The following is a 19,560-nucleotide window of genomic DNA, read 5'->3' as shown; positions in this document are numbered from 1 at the left end:
CTGAGCCCGACCACTGAACCTCCCCCCGCTGACAGTCTGAGCCCGACCACTGAACCTCCCCCCGCTGACAGTCTGAGCCTCCCCCCGCTGACAGTCTGAGCCCGGCCACTGAACCCCCCCGCTGACAGTCTGACCCTCCCCCCGCTGACAGTCTGAACCTCCCCCCGCTGACAGTCTGAACCTCCCCCCGCTGACAGTCTGAACCTCCCCCCGCTGACAGTCTGAACCTCCCCCCGCTGACAGTCTGAACCTCCCCCCGCTGACAGTCTGAACCTCCCCCCGCTGACAGTCTGAACCTCCCCCCGCTGACAGTCTGAACCTCCCCCCCGCTGACAGTCTGAACCTCCCCCCGCTGACAGTCTGAACCTCCCCCCGCTGACAGTCTGAACCTCCCCCCGCTGACAGTCTGAACCTCCCCCCGCTGACAGTCTGAACCTCCCCCCGCTGACAGTCTGAGCCTCCCCCCGCTGAACCTCCCCCCGCTGACAGTCTGAGCCCGACCACTTAGCCCCCCCCGCTGACAGTCTGAGCCCGGCCACTGAACCCCCCCGCTGACAGTCTGAACCTCCCCCCGCTGACAGTCTGAACCTCCCCCCGCTGACAGTCTGAACCTCCCCCCGCTGACAGTCTGAACCTCTCCCCGCTGACAGTCTGAACCTCCCCCCGCTGACAGTCTGAACCTCCCCCCGCTGACAGTCTGAACCTCCCCCCGCTGACAGTCTGAACCTCCCCCCGCTGACAGTCTGAACCTCCCCCCGCTGACAGTCTGAACCTCCCCCCGCTGACAGTCTGAACCTCCCCCCGCTGACAGTCTGAACCTCCCCCCGCTGACAGTCTGAGCCCGACCACTGAACCTCCCCCCGCTGACAGTCTGAGCCCGACCACTGAACCTCCCCCCGCTGACAGTCTGAGCCCGACCACTGAACCTCCCCCCGCTGACAGTCTGAGCCCGACCACTGAACCTCCCCCCACTGACAGTCTGAGCCTCCCCCCGCTGACAGTCTGAGCCCGACCACTTAGCCCCCCCCCCCCCCGCTGACAGTCTGAGCCCGGCCACTGAACCCCCCCGCTGACAGTCTGACCCTCCCCCCGCTGACAGTCTGAACCTCCCCCCGCTGACAGTCTGAACCTCCCCCCGCTGACAGTCTGAACCTCCCCCCGCTGACAGTCTGAACCTCCCCCCGCTGACAGTCTGAACCTCCCCCCGCTGACAGTCTGAACCTCCCCCCGCTGACAGTCTGAGCCTGACCACTGAACCTCCCCCCGCTGACAGTCTGAGCCTCCCCCCGCTGAACCTCCCCCCGCTGACAGTCTGAGCCCGACCACTTAGCCCCCCCCGCTGACAGTCTGAGCCCGGCCACTGAACCCCCCCGCTGACAGTCTGAACCTCCCCCCGCTGACAGTCTGAACCTCCCCCCGCTGACAGTCTGAACCTCCCCCCGCTGACAGTCTGAACCTCCCCCCGCTGACAGTCTGAACCTCCCCCCGCTGACAATCTGAACCTCCCCCGCTGACAGTCTGAACCTCCCCCCGCTGACAGTCTGAACCTCCCCCCGCTGACAGTCTGAACCTCCCCCGCTGACAGTCTGAACCTCCCCCCGCTGACAGTCTGGGCCCGACCACTGAACCTCCCCCCGCTGACAGTCTGAGCCTGACCACTGAACCTCCCCCGCTGACAGTCTGAGCCCGACCACTGAACCTCCCCCCGCTGACAGTCTGAGCCCGACCACTGAACCTCCCCCCGCTGACAGTCTGAGCCCGGCCACTGAACCTCCCCCCGCTGACAGTCTGAGCCCGACCACTGAACCTCCCCCCGCTGACAGTCTGAACCCGACCACTGAACCCCCCCGTTGACAGTCTGAGCCCGACCACTGAACCTCCCCCCGCTGACAGTCTGAGCCCGACCACTGAACCTCCCCCCGCTGACAGTCTGAACCCGACCACTGAACCCCACCGCTGACAGTCTGAGCCCGACCACTGAACCTCCCCCCGCTGACAGTCTGAGCCCGACCACTGGACCTCCCCCGCTGACAGTCTGAGCCCGACCACTGAACCTCCCCCCCGCTGACAGTCTGAGCCCGACCACTGAACCTCCCCCCGCTGACAGTCTGAGCCCGACCACTGAACCTCCCCCCGCTGACAGTCTGAGCCCGACCACTGAACCTCCCCCCGCTGACAGTCTGAGCCCGACCACTGAACTCCCCCGCTGACAGTCTGAGCCCGACCACTGAACCTCCCCCCGCTGACAGTCTGAGCCCGACCACTGAACCTCCCCCCGCTGACAGTCTGAACCCGACCACTGAACCCCCCCGTTGACAGTCTGAGCCCGACCACTGAACCTCCCCCCGCTGACAGTCTGAGCCCGACCACTGAACCTCCCCCCGCTGACAGTCTGAACCCGACCACTGAACCCCACCGCTGACAGTCTGAGCCCGACCACTGAACCTCCCCCCGCTGACAGTCTGAGCCCGACCACTGGACCTCCCCCCGCTGACAGTCTGAGCCCGACCACTGAACCTCCCCCCGCTGACAGTCTGAGCCCGACCACTGAACCTCCCCCCGCTGACAGTCTGAGCCCGACCACTGAACCTCCCCCCGCTGACAGTCTGAGCCCGACCACTGAACCTCCCCCCGCTGACAGTCTGAGCCTCCCCCCGCTGACAGTCTGAGCCCGACCACTTAGCCCCCCCGCTGACAGTCTGAGCCCGGCCACTGAACCCCCCCGCTGACAGTCTGACCCTCCCCCCGCTGACAGTCTGAACCTCCCCCCGCTGACAGTCTGAACCTCCCCCCGCTGACAGTCTGAACCTCCCCCCGCTGACAGTCTGACCCTCCCCCCGCTGACAGTCTGAACCTCCCCCCGCTGACAGTCTGAACCTCCCCCCGCTGACAGTCTGAACCTCCCCCCGCTGACAGTCTGAACCTCCCCCCGCTGACAGTCTGAACCTCCCCCCGCTGACAGTCTGAACCTCCCCCCGCTGACAGTCTGAACCTCCCCCGCTGACAGTCTGAACCTCCCCCGCTGACAGTCTGAACCTCCCCCCGCTGACAGTCTGAACCTCCCCCCGCTGACAGTCTGAACCTCCCCCCGCTGACAGTCTGAACCTCCCCCCGCTGACAGTCTGAACCTCCCCCCGCTGACAGTCTGAACCTCCCCCCGCTGACAGTCTGAACCTCCCCCCGCTGACAGTCTGAACCTCCCCCGCTGACAGTCTGAACCTCCCCCGCTGACAGTCTGAGCCTGACCACTGAACCTCCCCCGCTGACAGTCTGAGCCTCCCCCCGCTGAACCTCCCCCCGCTGACAGTCTGAGCCCGACCACTTAGCCCCCCCCGCTGACAGTCTGAGCCCGGCCACTGAACCCCCCCGCTGACAGTCTGAACCTCCCCCCGCTGACAGTCTGAACCTCCCCCCGCTGACAGTCTGAACCTCCCCCCGCTGACAGTCTGAACCTCCCCCCCTGACAGTCTGAACCTCCCCCCGCTGACAGTCTGAACCTCTCCCCGCTGACAGTCTGAACCTCCCCCCGCTGACAGTCTGAACCTCCCCCCGCTGACAGTCTGAACCTCCCCCCGCTGACAGTCTGAACCTCCCCCCGCTGACAGTCTGAACCTCCCCCCGCTGACAGTCTGAACCTCCCCCCGCTGACAGTCTGAGCCCGACCACTGAACCTCCCCCGCTGACAGTCTGAGCCCGACACTGAACCTCCCCCCGCTGACAGTCTGAGCCCGACCACTGAACCTCCCCCCGCTGACAGTCTGAGCCCGACCACTGAACCTCCCCCCGCTGACAGTCTGAGCCTCCCCCCGCTGACAGTCTGAGCCCGACCACTTAGCCCCCCCCCCCCCGCTGACAGTCTGAGCCCGGCCACTGAACCCCCCCGCTGACAGTCTGACCCTCCCCCCGCTGACAGTCTGAACCTCCCCCCGCTGACAGTCTGAACCTCCCCCCGCTGACAGTCTGAACCTCCCCCCGCTGACAGTCTGAACCTCCCCCCGCTGACAGTCTGAACCTCCCCCCGCTGACAGTCTGAACCCTCCCCCCGCTGACAGTCTGAACCTCCCCCCGCTGACAGTCTGAGCCTGACCACTGAACCTCCCCCCGCTGACAGTCTGAGCCTCCCCCCGCTGAACCTCCCCCCGCTGACAGTCTGAGCCCGACCACTTAGCCCCCCCCGCTGACAGTCTGAGCCCGGCCACTGAACCCCCCCGCTGACAGTCTGAACCTCCCCCCGCTGACAGTCTGAACCTCCCCCCGCTGACAGTCTGAACCTCCCCCCGCTGACAGTCTGAACCTCCCCCCGCTGACAGTCTGAACCTCCCCCCGCTGACAGTCTGAACCTCCCCCCGCTGACAGTCTGAACCTCCCCCCGCTGACAGTCTGAACCTCCCCCCGCTGACAGTCTGAACCTCCCCCCGCTGACAGTCTGAACCTCCCCCCGCTGACAGTCTGAGCCCGACCACTGAACCTCCCCCCGCTGACAGTCTGAGCCTGACCACTGAACCTCCCCCCGCTGACAGTCTGAGCCCGACCACTGAACCTCCCCCGCTGACAGTCTGAGCCCGACCACTGAACCTCCCCCCGCTGACAGTCTGAGCCCGACCACTTAGCCCCCCCCCCCCGCTGACAGTCTGAGCCCGGCCACTGAACCCCCCCGCTGACAGTCTGACCCTCCCCCGCTGACAGTCTGAACCTCCCCCCGCTGACAGTCTGAACCTCCCCCGCTGACAGTCTGAACCTCCCCCCGCTGACAGTCTGAACCTCCCCCCGCTGACAGTCTGAACCTCCCCCCGCTGACAGTCTGAACCTCCCCCCGCTGACAGTCTGAACCTCCCCCCGCTGACAGTCTGAACCTCCCCCGCTGACAGTCTGAACCTCCCCCCGCTGACAGTCTGAACCTCCCCCGCTGACAGTCTGAACCTCCCCCGCTGACAGTCTGAGCCCGACCACTGAACCTCCCCCCGCTGACAGTCTGAACCCGACCACTGAACCCCCCCGCTGACAGTCTGAACCCGACCACTGAACTCCCCCGCTGACAGTCTGAGCCCGACCACTGAACCTCCCCCCGCTGACAGTCTGAGCCCGACCACTGAACCTCCCCCCGCTGACAGTCTGAACCCGACCACTGAACCCCCACCGCTGACAGTCTGAGCCCGACCACTGAACCTCCCCCCGCTGACAGTCTGAGCCCGACCACTGAACCTCCCCCCGCTGACAGTCTGAGCCTGACCACTGAGCCTCCCCCCGCTGACAGTCTGAGCCCGACCACTGAACCCCCCCGCTGACAGTCTGAGCCCGACCACTGAACCTCCCCCCGCTGACAGTCTGAGCCCGACCACTGAACCTCCCCCCCACTGACAGTCTGAGCCGACCACTGGACCTCCCCCCGCTGACAGTCTGAGCCCGACCACTGAACCTCCCCCCGCTGACAGTCTGAGCCCGACCACTGAACCTCCCCCCGCTGACAGTCTGAGCCCGACCACTGAACCTCCCCCCGCTGACAGTCTGAGCCCGACCACTGAACCTCCCCCGCTGACAGTCTGAGCCCGACCACTGAACCTCCCCCCGCTGACAGTCTGAGCCTCCCCCCGCTGACAGTCTGAGCCGGCCACTGAACCTCCCCCCGCTGACAGTCTGAGCCCGGCCACTGAACCTCCCCCCGTTGACAGTCTGAGCCCGGCCACTGAACCCTCTTCCCCTAAACTCAAATCGGGGACCCTGACTTTTGGCATTGGGATCCCTTCTCACTAGTAAGACCTCGGTGCCCTGCTGTGACCCTCCCCCTCCCCCCATAGCATCTGGCTGTGACCCCCCCTCCCCCCATAGCATCCGCCTGTGACCCCCCTCCCCCCCATAGCATCCGGCTGTGACCCCCCTCCCCCCCATAGCATCCGGCTGTGACCCCCTCCCCCCCATAGCATCCGGCTGTGACCCCCCTCCCCCCCATAGCATCCGGCTGTGACCCCCCTCCCCCCCATAGCATCCGGCTGTGACCCCCCCCCTCCCCCCATAGCATCCGGCTGTGAAACCCCCCCCCTCCCCCCATAGCATCCGGCTATGACCCCCCTCCCCCCCATAGCATCCGGCTGTGACCCCCCTCCCCCCCATAGCTTCCGGCTGTGAACCTCCCCCCCATAGCATCCGGCTGTGAACCCCCCTCCCCCCCATAGCATCCGGCTGTGACCCCCCTCCCCCCCATAGCTTCCGGCTTTGAACCTCCCCCCCATAGCTTCCGGCTGTGACCCCCCTCCCCCCCATAGCTTCCGGCTGTGACCCCCCTCCCCCCCATAGCTTCCGGCTGTGAACCTCCCCCCCATAGCATCCGGCTGTGACCCCCCTCCCCCCCATAGCATCCGGCTGTGACCCCCCTCCCCCCATAGCATCCGGCTGTGACCCCCCTCCCCCCCATAGCATCCGGCTGTGACCCCCCTCCCCCCCATAGCATCCGGCTGTGACCCCCCCCTCCCCCCATAGCATCCGGCTGTGACCCCCCTCCCCCCCATAGCATCCGGCTGTGACCCCCCCTCCCCCCATAGCATCCGGCTGTGACCCTCCTCCCCCCCATAGCATCCGGCTGTGACACACTCTCACTCAACACCCAGCCGTGACATACCCCCCCCCCCCATTCTCCCCCTCACTCAACACCCAGCCGTGACAGCCCCCCGCCCCCATTCTCCCCCTCTCTCCCCTCCCATCCCTGACAGCCCCCCGCCCCCATTCTCTCCCTCTCTCCGCTCCCATCCCTGACAGCCCCCCGCCCCCATTCTCCCCCTCTCTCCCCTCCCATCCCTGACAGCCCCCCGCCCCCATTCTCCCCCTCTCTCCCCTCCATCCCTGACAGCCCCCCGCCCCCTTTCTCCCCCTCTCTCCCCTCCCATCCCTGACAGCCCCCCGCCCCCTTTCTCCCCCTCTCTCCGCTCCCATCCCTGACAGCCCCCCGCCCCCATTCTCCCCCTCTCTCCCATCCCTGACAGCCCCCCGCCCCATTCTCCCCCTCTCTCCCCTCCCATCCCTGACAGCCCCCCGCCCCCATTCTCCCCCTCTCTCCCATCCCTGACAGCCCCCCGCCCCCATTCTCCCCCTCTCTCCCATCCCTGACAGCCCCCCGCCCCCATTCTCCCCCTCTCTCCCATCCCTGACAGCCCCCGCCCCCATTCTCCCCCTCTCTCCGCTCCATCCCTGACAGCCCCCCGCCCCCATTCTCCCCCTCTCTCAGCGCCCATCCCTGACAGCCCCCCGCCCCCATTCTCCCCCTCTCTCCCATCCCTGACAGCCCCCCGCCCCCATTCTCCCCCTCTCTCCCATCCCTGACAGCCCCCCGCCCCCATTCTCCCCCTCTCTCCCATCCCCAACAGCCCCCCGCCCCCATTCTCCCCCTCTCCCATCCCTGACAGCCCCCCATTCTCCCCCTCTCTCCCATCCCTGACAGCCCCCCGCCCCCATTCTCCCTCTCTCTCCCCGCTCCCATCCCTGACAGCCCCCCGCCCCCATTCTCCCCCTCTCTCAGCTCCCGTCCCTGACAGCCCCCCGCCCCCTCTCTCAGCTCCCGTCCCTGACAGCCCCCCGCCCCCATTCTCCCCCTCTCTCCCCTCCCATCCCTGACAGCCCCCCGCCCCCATTCTCCCCTCTCTCCGCTCCCATCCCTGACAGCCCCCCGCCCCCATTCTCCCCCTCTCTCCGCTCCCATCCCTGACAGCCCCCCGCCCCCATTCTCCCCCTCTCTCCCATCCCTGACAGCCCCCCGCCCCCATTCTCCCCCTCTCTCAGCTCCCCGCGGATCTCAACCTGAAGCTGATTGAGCCGTTCAGCAAGATCGCGGCAAAAACTAAAGAGTACGTGAGTCTGGGGGCGGTCTTCCCCTCTTCCCCTCTCCCCCCCCTCACACTTATCCCCCCCCTCACACTCTTCCCCCCCCTCACACTCTCCCCCCCCTCACACTCTCCCCCCCTCACACTCTCCCCCCCTCACACTCTCCCCCCCTCACACTCTCCCCCCCTCACACTCTCCCCCCCTCACACTCTCCCCCCTCACACTCTCTCCCCCCCTCACACACTCTCCCCCCCTCACACGCTCTCCCCCCCTCACACTCTCTCCCCCCCTCACACTCTCTCCCCCCCTCACACTCTCTCCCCCCCCTCACACTCTCCCCCCCCTCACACTCTCCCCCCCCTCTCACACTCCCCCCCCTCTCACACTCCCCCCCCTCACACTCTCCCCCCCCTCACACTCTCCCCCCCACTCACACTCTCCCCCCCTCACACTCTCCCCCCCCCCTCACACTCCCCCCTCACACTCTCCCCCCCTCACTCTCCACCCCCTCACACTCCCCCCCCCCCCCACACTCTCCACCCCCTCCCCCCCCCACACTCTCCACCCCCTCACACTCTCCCCCCTCACACTCTCCACCCCCTCACACTCTCCACCCCCTCACACTCTCCACCCCCTCACACTCTCCACCCCCTCACACTCTCCACCCCCTCACACTCTCCACCCCCTCACACTCTCCACCCCCTCACACTCTCCACCCCCTCACACTCTCCACCCCCTCACACTCTCCACCCCCCTCACACTCTCCACCCCCCTCACACACTCCACCCCCCTCACACTCTCCACCCCCCCTCACACTCTCCCCCCCTCACACTCTCCCCCCCTCACACTCTCCCCCCCCTCACACTCTCCCCCCCCTCACACTCTCCCCCTCACACTCTCCCCCCTCACACTCTCCCCCCCCTCACACTCTCCCCCCTCACACTCTCCCCCCTCACACTCTCCCCCCCTCACACTCTCCCCCCCCTCACACTCTCCCCCCTCACACACTCCCCCCCCTCACACTCCCCCCCTCACACTCTCCCCCCCTCACACTCTCCCCCCCTCACACTCTCCCCCCCTCACACTCTCCCCCCCTCACACTCTCCCCCCTCACACTCTTCCCCCCTCACACTCTTCCCCCCCTCACACTCTTCCCCCCCTCCTCACACTCTTCCCCCCCTCCTCACACTCTTCCCCCCCTCCTCACACTCTTCCCCCCCTCCTCACACTCTTCCCCCCCTCCTCACACTCTTCCCCCCCTCCTCACACTCTTCCCCCCCTCCTCACACTCTTCCCCCCCTCCTCACACTCTTCCCCCCCTCCTCACACTCTTCCCCCCCTCCTCACACTCTTCCCCCCCCTCCTCACACTCTTCCCCCCCTCCTCACACTCTTCCCCCCTCCTCACACTCTTCCCCCCCTCCTCACACTCTTCCCCCCCTCCTCACACTCTTCCCCCCCTCCTCACACTCTTCCCCCCTCCTCACACTCTTCCCCCCCTCCTCACACTCTTCCCCCCCTCCTCACACTCTTCCCCCCCTCTCACACTCTTCCCCCCCTCCTCACACTCTTCCCCCCCTCCTCACACTCTTCCCCCCCCTCCTCACACTCTTCCCCCCCTCCTCACACTCTTCCCCCCCTCCTCACACTCTTCCCCCCCTCCGCACACTCTTCCCCCCCTCCGCACACTCTTCCCCCCCTCCGCACACTCTTTCCCCCCTCACACTCTTTCCCCCCTCACACTCTTTCCCCCCCTCACACTCTTTCCCCCCCTCACACTCTTTCCCCCCTCACACTCTTCCCCCCCTCACACTCTTCCCCCCCTCACACACTTCCCCCTCACACTCTCTCCCCCCCCTCTCACACTCCCCCCCTCACACTCTCCCCCCCCTCACACTCTCTCCCCCCCCTCTCACACTCCCCCCCCTCACACTCTCCCCCCCCTCACACTCTCCCCCCCACTCACACTCTCCCCCCTCACACTCTCCCCCCCTCACACTCTCCCCCCTCACACTCTCCCCCCCTCACTCTCCACCCCCTCACACTCCCCCCCCCCCACACTCTCCACCCCCTCACACTCTCCACCCCCTCACACTCTCCACCCCCTCACACTCTCCACCCCCTCACACTCTCCACCCCCTCACACTCTCCACCCCTCACACTCTCCACCCCCTCACACTCTCCACCCCCCTCACACTCTCCACCCCCCTCACACACTCCACCCCCCTCACACACTCCACCCCCCCTCACACTCTCCCCCCCCTCACACTCTCCCCCCCCTCACACTCTCCCCCCCCTCACACTCTCCCCCCTCACACTCTCCCCCCCTCACACTCTCCCCCCCCTCACACTCTCCCCCCCTCACACTCTCCCCCCTCACACTCTCCCCCCCTCACACTCTCCCCCCCTCACACTCTCCCCCCCTCACACTCTCCCCCCCTCACACTCTCCCCCCCTCACACTCTCCCCCCTCACACACTCCCCCCCTCACACTCCCCCCCTCACACTCTCCCCCCCTCACACTCTCCCCCCCTCACACTCTCCCCCCCTCACACACTCCCCCCCTCACACTCTCCCCCCCTCACACTCTCCCCCCCTCACACTCTTCCCCCCTCACACTCTTCCCCCCCTCACACTCTTCCCCCCCTCCTCACACTCTTCCCCCCCCCCTCTCACACCTTCCCCCCCTCCTCACACTCTTCCCCCCCTCCTCACACTCTTCCCCCCCTCCTCACACTCTTCCCCCCCTCCTCACACTCTTCCCCCCCTCCTCACACTCTTCCCCCCCTCCTCACACTCTTCCCCCCCTCCTCACACTCTTCCCCCCCTCCTCACACTCTTCCCCCCCTCCTCACACTCTTCCCCCCCTCCTCACACTCTTCCCCCCCTCCGCACACTCTTCCCCCCCTCCTCACACTCTTCCCCCCTCACACTCTTTCCCCCCCTCACACTCTTTCCCCCCTCACACTCTTTCCCCCCCTCACACTCTTTCCCCCCTCACACTCTTTCCCCCCCTCACACTCTTCCCCCCCTCACACTCTTCCCCCCCTCACACTCTTCCCCCCCTCACACACTTTCCCCCCCCCCTCACACACTCTTTCCCCTCCCCCTAACACACTCTTTCCCCTCCCCCCTCACACACTCTTTACCCTCCCCCCTCACACACTCTCTCCCCTCCCCCCTCACACACTCTTTCCCCTCCCCCTCACACACTCTTTCCCCCCCACACACTCTTTCCCCCCCCTCACACACACTCTTCCCCCCCCTCACACACTCTTCCCCCCCCCTCACACACTCTTTCCCCCCCCTCACACACTCTTTCCCCCCCCTCACACACTCTTTCCCCCCCCCCCCTCACACACTCTTCCCCCCCCCCTCACACACTCTTTCCCCCCCTCACACACTCTTTCCCCCCCTCACACACTCTTTCCCCCCCTCACACACTCTTTCCCCCCCCTCACACACTCTTTCCCCCCCTCACACACTCTTCCCCCCCCCTCACACACTTTCCCCCCCCTAACACACTCTTTCCCCCCCCCTCACACACTCTTTCCCCCCCCTCACACACTCTTTCCCCCCCCCTCACACACTCTTTCCCCCCCCCTCACACACTCTTTCCCCCCCCCCTCACACACTTTCCCCCCCCTCACACACTCTTTCTCCCCCCCTCCACACTCTTTCCCCCCCCCACACACTTCCCCCCCCCCCCCTCACACACTTCCCCCCCCCCCCTCACACATTCTTTCCCCCCCCTCACACATTCTTTCCTCCCCCCCCTCACACACTCTTTCCCCCCCCTCTCAGCGCTCTCCTCCTGCAGGCGGCTCTCTCATACTCTCCTGCAGGCGGCGCTGTCTCGCACTCTCCCCCGCTCTCTCAGCGCTCTCCTGCTGCAGGCGGCTCTCTCATACTCTCCTGCAGGCGGCGCTGTCTCGCACTCTCCCCGCTCTCTCAGCGCTCTCCTGCTGCAGGCGGCGCTCTCTCACACTCTTCCCCGCTCTCTCAGCGCTCTCCTGCTGCAAGTGGCGCTCTCTCACACTCTCCCCCGCTCTCGCGGCGCTCTTTCACACACTCCCCTCCCCCGCTCGTGCGGCGCTCTCACACTCTCCCCCGCTCTCGCGGGGCTCTCTCACACTCTCCCCCCCGCTCTCTCACACTCTCCCCCCGCTCTCTCACACTCTCCCCCCCCCGCTCTCTCACACTCTCCCCCGCTCTCTCACACTCTTCCCTCTATCTCACACTCTCCCCCGCTCTCTTAGCGCTCTCCTGCTGCAGGTGGCGCTCTCTCACACTCTCCCCCGCTCTCTTAGCGCTCTCCTGCTGCAGGCGGCGCTCTCTCACACTCTCCCCCGCTCTCCTGCTGCAGGCGGCGCTCTCTCACACTCTCCCCCGCTCTCTCAGCGCTCTCCTGCTGCAGGCGGCGCTCTCTCACAGTCTCCCCCGCTTCGCTCAGCGCTCTCCTGCTGCAGGCGGCGCTCTCACACTCTCCCCCGCTCTCTCAGCGCTCTCCTGCTGCAGGCGGCGCTCTCTCACACTCTCCCCCGCTCTCTCAGCGCTCTCCTGCTGCAGGCGGCGCTCTCTCACACTCTCCCCCGCTCTCTCAGCGCTTTCCTGCTGCAGGCGGCGCTCTCTCTCACTCTCCCCCGCTCTCTCAGCGCTCTCCTGCTGCAGGCGGTGCTCTCTCACACTCTCCCCCGCTCTCTCAGCGCTCTCCTGCTGCAGGCAGCGCTCTCTCACGCTCTCAGCGCTCTCCTGCTGCAGGTGGCGCTCTCTCACACTCTCCCCCGCTCTCTCAGCGCTCTCCTGCTGCAGGCGGCGCTCTCTCACACTCCCCCCCGCTCTCTCAGCGCTCTCCTGCTGCAGGCGGCGCTCTCTCACACTCCCCCCCGCTCTCTCAGCCCTCTCCTGCTGCAGGCGGTGCTCTCTCACACTCCCCCCCCGCTCTCTCAGCGCTCTCCTGCTGCAGGCGGCACTCTCTCACACTCTCCCCAGCGCTCTCCTGCTGCAGGCGGCGCTCTCTCACATTCCCCCGCTCTCTCAGCGCTCTCCTGCTGCAGGCGGCACTCTCTCACACTCTCCCCCGCTCTCTCAGCGCTCTCCTGCTGCAGGCGGCGCTCTCTCACACTCTCCCCCGCTCTCCTGCTGCAGGCGGCGCTCTCTCACACTCTCCCCCGCTCTCTCAGCGCTCTCCTGCTGCAGGCGGCGCTCTCTCACACTCTCCCCGCTCTCTCAGCGCTCTCCTGCTGCAGGCGGCGCTCTCTCACACTCTCCCCCGCTCTCTCAGCGCTCTCCTGCTGCAGGCGGCGCTCTCTCTCTCTCCCCCGCTCTCTCAGCGCTCTCCTGCTGCAAGCGGCGCTCTCTCTCACTCCCCCCCGCTCTCTCAGCGCTCTCCTGCTGCAGGCGGCGCTCTCTCACACTCTCCCCCGCTCTCCGAGCGCTCTCCTGCTGCAGGCGGCGCTCTCTCAGACTCCCCCCCGCTCTCTCAGCGCTCTCCTGCTGCAGGCGGCGCTCTCTCACACTCTCCCCCCGCTCTCTCAGCGCTCTCCTGCTGCAGGCGACGCTCTCTCACACTCCCCCCGCTCTCTCAGCGCTCTCCTGCTGCAGGCGGCGCTCTCTCACACTCCCCCCCGCTCTCTCAGCGCTCTCCTGCTGCAGGCGGCGCTCTCTCACACTCTCCCCCCGCTCTCTCAGCGCTCTCCCTGCTGCAGGCGGCGCTCTCTCACACTCCCCCCCGCTCTCTCAGCGCTCTCCTGCTGCAGGCGGCGCTCTCTCACACTCCCCCCCGCTCTCTCAGCGCTCTCCTGCTGCAGGCGTGCTCTCTCACACTCTCCCCAGCTCTCTCAGCGCTCTCTCTCGCTCCTCGCTCCAACTGCCAGGCGGCGCTCTCTCACACTCTCCCCGCTCTCTCAGCGCTCTCCTGCTGCAGGCGGCGCTCTAACACTCCCCCGCTCTCAGCGCTCTCCTGCTGCAGGCGGTGCTCTCTCACACTCTCCCCCGCTCTCTCAGCGCTCTCCTGCTGCAGGCGGCGCTCTCACACACTCCCCCCGCTTCTCAGCGCTCTCCTGCTGCAGGCGGCGCTCTCTCACACTCCCCCCCGCTCTCTCAGCGCTCTCCTGCTGCAGGCGGCGCTCTCTCACACTCCCCCCGCTCTCTCAGCGCTCTCCTGCTGCAGGCGGTGCTCTCTCACACTCTCCCCGCTCTCTCAGCGCTCTCCTGCTGCAGGCGGCGCTCTCTCACACTCTCCCCCGCTCTCTCAGCGCTCTCCTGCTGCAGGCGGCGCTCTAACACTCCCCCCCGCTCTCTCAGCGCTCTGCTGCAGGCGGTGCTCTCTCACACTCTCCCCCGCTCTCTCAGCGCTCTCCTGCTGCAGGCGGCGCTCTCTCACACTCTCCCCCGCTCTCTCAGCGCTCTCCTGCTGCAGGCGGCGCTCTCTCACACCTCCCCGCTCTCTCAGCGCTCTCTGCTGCAGGCGGCGCTCACACTCCCCCCCCTCAGCGCTCCTGCTGCAGGCGGCGCTCTCACACTCCCCCCCCGCTCTCTCAGCGCTCTCCTGCTGCAGGCGGCGCTCTCACACTCCCCCCGCTCTCTCAGCGCTCTCCTGCTGCAGGCGGCGCTCTCTCACTCCCCCCCTGCTCTCTCAGCGCTCTCCTGCTGCAGGCGGCGCGCTCTCTCACGCTCTCCCCCGCTTTCTCAGCGCTCTCCTGCTGCAGGCGGCACTCTCTCACACTATCTCCCGCTCTCTCAGCGCTCTCCTGCTGCAGGCGGTGCTCTCTCACACTCTCCCCCGCTCTCTCAGCGCTCTCCTGCTGCAGGCGGTGCTCTCTCACACTCTCCCCCGCTCTCTCACACTCTCCCCCGCTCTCTCACACTCTCCCCCGCTCTCTCAGCGCTCTCCTGCTGCAGGCGGCGCTCTCTCACACTCCCCCCCGCTCTCTCAGTGCTCTCCTGCTGCAGGCGGTGCTCTCTCACACTCTCCCCCCGCTCTCTCAGCGCTCTCCTGCTGCAGGCGGCGCTCTCTCACACTCTCCCCGCTCTCTCAGCGCTCTCCTGCTGCAGGCGGCGCTCTCTCTCTCTCCCCCGCTCTCTCAGCGCTTTCCTGCTGCAAGCGGCGCTCTCTCTCACTCTCCCCCGCTCTCTCAGCGCTCTCCTGCTGCAGGCGGCGCTCTCTCACACTCTCCCCCGCTCTCCGAGCGCTCTCCTGCTGCAGGCGGCGCTCTCTCAGACTCCCCCCCGCTCTCTCAGCGCTCTCCTGCTGCAGGCGGCGCTCTCTCTCACTCTCCCCCCGCTCTCTCAGCGCTCTCCTGCTGCAGGCGGCGCTCTCTCACACTCCCCCCCGCTCTCTCAGCGCTCTCCTGCTGCAGGCGGCGCTCTCTCACACTCCCCCCCCGCTCTCTCAGCGCTCTCCTGCTGCAGGCGGTGCTCTCTCACACTCTCCCCCGCTCTCTCAGCGCTCTCCTGCTGCAGGCGGCGCTCTCTTCACACTCTCCCCGCTCTCTCAGCGCTCTCCTGCTGCAGGCGGCGCTCTCTCACACTCTCCCCGCTCTCTCAGCGCTCTCCTGCTGCAGGCGGCGCTCTCACACTCCCCCCCGCTCTCTCAGCGCTCTCCTGCTGCAGGCGGTGCTCTCTCACACTCTCCCCCCCGCTCTCTCAGCGCTCTCCTGCTGCAGGCGGCGCTCTCTCACACTCTCCCCGCTCTCCTCAGCGCTCTCCTGCTGCAGGCGGCGCTCTCTCACACTCTCCCCGCTCTCTCAGCGCTCTCCTGCTGCAGGCGGCGCTCTCACACTCCCCCCCGCTCTCTCAGCGCTCTCCTGCTGCAGGCGGCGCTCTCACACTCTCCCCCCGCTCTCTCAGCGCTCTCCCTGCTGCAGGCGGCGCTCTCACACTCCCCCCGCTCTCTCAGCGCTCTCCTGCTGCAGGCGGCGCTCTCTCACCCCCCCTGCTCTCTCAGCGCTCTCCTGCTGCAGGCGGCGCTCTCTCACGCTCCTCCCCCCGCTCTCTCAGCGCTCTCCTGCTGCAGGCGGCACTCTCTCACACTATCTCCCGCTCTCTAAGCGCTCTCCTGCTGCAGGCGGTGCTCTCTCACACTCTCCCCCGCTCTCTCAGCGCTCTCCTGCTGCAGGCGGTGCTCTCTCACACTCTCCCCCGCTCTCTCACACTCTCCCCCGCTCTCTCACACTCTCCCCCGCTCTCTCAGCGCTCTCCTGCTGCAGGCGGCGCTCTCTTCACACTCCCCCCCGCTCTCTCAGCGCTCTCCTGCTGCAGGCGGCGCTCACACTCCCCCCTGCTCTCTCAGCGCTCTCCTGCTGCAGGCGGCGCTCTCACACTCCCCCCCGCTCTCTCAGCGCTCTCCTGCTGCAGGCGGCGCTCTCTCACACTCCCCCGCTCTCTCAGCGCTCTCCTGCTGCAGGCGATGCTCTCTCACACTCTCCCCCGCTCTCTCACACTCTCCCCCGCTCTCTCAGCGCTCTCCTGCTGCAGGCGGCGCTCTCTCACACTCCCCCCCTGCTCTCTCAGCGCTCTCCTGCTGCAGGCGGCGCTCTCTCACACCTCCCCCCCCCGCTCTCTCAGCGCTCTCCTGCTGCAGGCGGCGCTCTCTCACACTCCCCCCCGCTCTCTCAGCGCTCTCCTGCTGCAGGCGGCGCTCTCTCACACTCCCCCCCGCTCCCTCAGCGCTCTCCTGCTGCAGGCGGCGCTCTCTCACACTCCCCCCCGCTCTCTCAGCGCTCTCTCTGCTGCAGGCGGTGCTCTCTCACACTCCCCCCCGCTCTCTCAGCGCTCTCCTGCTGCAGGCGGCGCTCTCTCACACTCCCCCCCGCTCTCTCAGCGCTCTCCTGCTGCAGGCGGCGCTCTCTCACACTCCCCCCCCGCTCTCTCAGCGCTCTCCTGCTGCAGGCGGCGCTCTCTCACACTCCCCCCCCGCTCTCTCAGCGCTCTCTTGCTGCAGGCGGCGCTCTCTCACACTCTCCCCCGCTCTCTCAGCGCTCTCCTGCTGCAGGCGGCGCTCTCTCACACTCCCCCCCGATCTCTCAGCGCTCTCCTGCTGCAGGCGGCGCTCTCTCACACTCTCTCCCCTGCTCTCTCAGCGCTCTCCTGCTGCAGGCGGTGCTCTCACACTCTCCCCCGCTCTCTCAGCGCTCTCCTGCTGCAGGCGGCGCTCTCTCACACTCTCCCCGCTCTCTCAGCGCTCTCCTGCTGCAGGCGGCGCCTCCTCTCACACTCTCTCCCCCGCTCTCTCAGCGCTCTCCTGCTGCAGGCGGTGCTCTCACACTCTCCCCCGCTCTCTCGGCGCTCTCCCTGCTGCAGGCGGTGCTCTCTCACACTCTCCCCCGCTCTCTCAGCGCTCTCCTGCTGCAGGCGGCGCTCTCTCACACTCTCTCCCCCGCTCTCTCAGCGCTCTCCTGCTGCAGGCGGTGCTCTCACACCTCTCCCCCGCTCTCTCAGCGCTCTCCTGCTGCAGGCGGCGCTCTCTCACACTCTCTCCCCGCTCTCTCAGCGCTCTCTGCTGCTCACACTCCCCCCCGCTCTCTCAGCGCTCTCCTGCTGCAGGCGGTGCTCTCACGCTCTCTCCCCCGCTCTCTCAGCGCCTCTCCTGCTGCAGGCGGCGCTCTCACGCTCTCTCCCCCCGCTCTCTCAGCGCTCTCCTGCTGGAGGCGGCGCTCTCTCACACTCTCCCCCCGCTCTCTCTGCGCTCTCCTGCTGCAGGCGGCGCTCTCTCACACTCTCTCCCCCCCGCTCTCTCAGCGCTCTCCTGCTGCAGGCGGCGCTCTCACACTCCCCCCCGCTCTCTCAGCGCTCTCCTGCTGCAGGCGGCGCTCTCTCACACTCCCCCCCGCTCTCTCAGCGCTCCTCCTGCTGCAGGCGGCGCTCTCTCACACTCTCCCCGCTCTCTCAGCGCTCTCTCTGCTGCAGGCGGCGCTCTCTCACACTCCCCCCCGCTCTCTCAGCGCTCTCCTGCTGCAGGCGGTGCTCTCACGCTCTCTCCCCCGCTCTCTCAGCGCTCTCCTGCTGCAGGCGGCGCTCTCCGCTCTCTCCCCCGTTCTCTCAGCGCTCTCCTGCTGCAGGCGGCGCTCTCTCACACTCTCTCCCCCCCCGCTCTCTCAGCGCTCTCCTGCTGCAGGCGGCGCTCTCTCACACTCTCCCCCGCTCTCTCAGCGCTCTCCTGCTGCAGGCGGCGCTCTCTCACACTCCCCCCCGCTCTCTCAGCGCTCTCCTGCTGCAGGCGGCGCTCTCTCACCCCCCCCCCCCCCCCCGCTCTCTCAGCGCTCTCCTGCTGCAGGCGGTGCTCTCGGGGATATTCCAGACGATCCTGGATCAGGCTCCCTTCGCTATCGAGGATTTAATGAAAGAGATTAACCAGGAAAACAGCGCCGAGGGACAGCAGCAGCAGCAGGCCAACGGTGAGACCCCCCTCCCCCGAGACACCTCGCACTGAGGCTCCCCCCCGTCCCCCGAGGCTCCCCCCCCCCCCCCCCCCGAGACACCGTCGCACTGAGGCTCCCCCCCCCCCCATGTGCACTGAGGCTCCCCCCCCGTCCCCCCCGAGACACCCCTCGCACTGAGGCTCCCCCCCCCCCCATGTGCACTGAGGCTCCCCCCCCCCCCATGTGCACTGAGGCTCCCCCCCCCACCCCCTTGGTGCTATGAGGCCCCCCCCCGGTGCACTGAGGCCCCCCCTGGTGCACTGAGGCTCCCCCCCCCCCCGGTGCACTGAGGCTCTTCCCACCCCCCCCCCCCCCCCCCCGGTGCACTGAGGCCCCCCCCCCCGGTGCACTGAGGCCCCCCCCCCCCTGGTGCACTGAGGCCTCCCCCCTCGGTGCACTGAGGCTCCCCCCCCCCCTGGTGCACTGAGGCTCCCCCCCCCCCCCCGGTGCACTGAGGCCCCCCCCCCCCCGGTGCACTGAGGCCCCCCCCCCCCCGGTGCACTGAGGCCCCCCCCCCCCCCCCTGGTGCACTGAGCATGCACTGAGCCCCCCCCCCCAGGTGCACTGAGCACCCCCCCCCCCCCCCCCCGGTGCACTGAGGCCCCCCCCCCCCCCGGTGCACTGAGGCCCCCCCCCCCCCCCCCCGGTGCACTGAGGCCCCCCCCCCCCCCCCCCGGTGCACTGAGGCCCCCCCCCCCCCCCCCCCGGCGCTGTTCTCCCACACCTGATGGTCTCTCCTGTTTTAGGGTGTCCTGTTGGGTTCTGTCAGAGGACGGGCTGGGATCAGGAGACGAGGAAGATATTGGTCCTGTGCTACAGGTGTGTGTGTGTCAGTGTGTGTGTGTCACTGTGTGTGTGTGTCACTGTGTGTGTGTGTCACTGTGTGTGTGTGTCACTGTGTGTGTGTGTCACTGTGTGTGTGTGTCACTGTGTGTGTGTGTCACTGTGTGTGTGTGTCACTGTGTGTGTGTGTCACTGTGTGTGGTGTGTGTCACTGTGTGTGTGTGTGTGTGTCACTGTGTGTGTGTGTGTCACTGTGTGTGTGTGTGTCACTGTGTGTGTGTGTGTCACTGTGTGTGTCACTGTGTGTGTGTGTCACTGTGTGTGTGTGTCACTGTGTGTGTGTGTCACTGTGTGTGTGTCACTGTGTGTGTGTCACTGTGTGTGTGTGTGTGTGTCACTGTGTGTGTCACTGTGTGTGTCACTGTGTGTGTCACTGTGTGTGTCACTGTGTCACTGTGTCACTGTGTCACTGTGTCACTGTGTCACTGTGTCACTGTGTCACTGTGTCACTGTGTCACTGTCTCACTGTCTCACTGTCTCACTGTCTC

The 19,560-nt window shown here is 67.3% G+C and overlaps 1 long non-coding RNA gene across 1 annotated transcript in view; it reads left to right on the top strand.

Annotated features, from left to right (window-relative positions):
- Positions 1-19,049, top strand: part of LOC142481341 (uncharacterized) — a 31,815-nt gene extending 12,766 nt beyond the window's left edge. Inside the window, exons 2-4 of the long non-coding RNA XR_012795751.1 lie at positions 7,768-7,832; positions 18,069-18,205; positions 18,976-19,049. This is a non-coding gene — a long non-coding RNA (uncharacterized LOC142481341). The remainder of the gene's footprint in view (positions 1-7,767; positions 7,833-18,068; positions 18,206-18,975) is intronic.
- Positions 19,050-19,560: the final 511 nt, after the last annotated feature.

The sequence above is a fragment of the Ascaphus truei genome, unplaced genomic scaffold (genome assembly GCF_040206685.1).
Source record: "Ascaphus truei isolate aAscTru1 unplaced genomic scaffold, aAscTru1.hap1 HAP1_SCAFFOLD_2544, whole genome shotgun sequence".
Taxonomy (NCBI): domain Eukaryota; kingdom Metazoa; phylum Chordata; class Amphibia; order Anura; family Ascaphidae; genus Ascaphus; species Ascaphus truei.
This window is presented reverse-complemented; position numbering and strand designations above follow the sequence as displayed.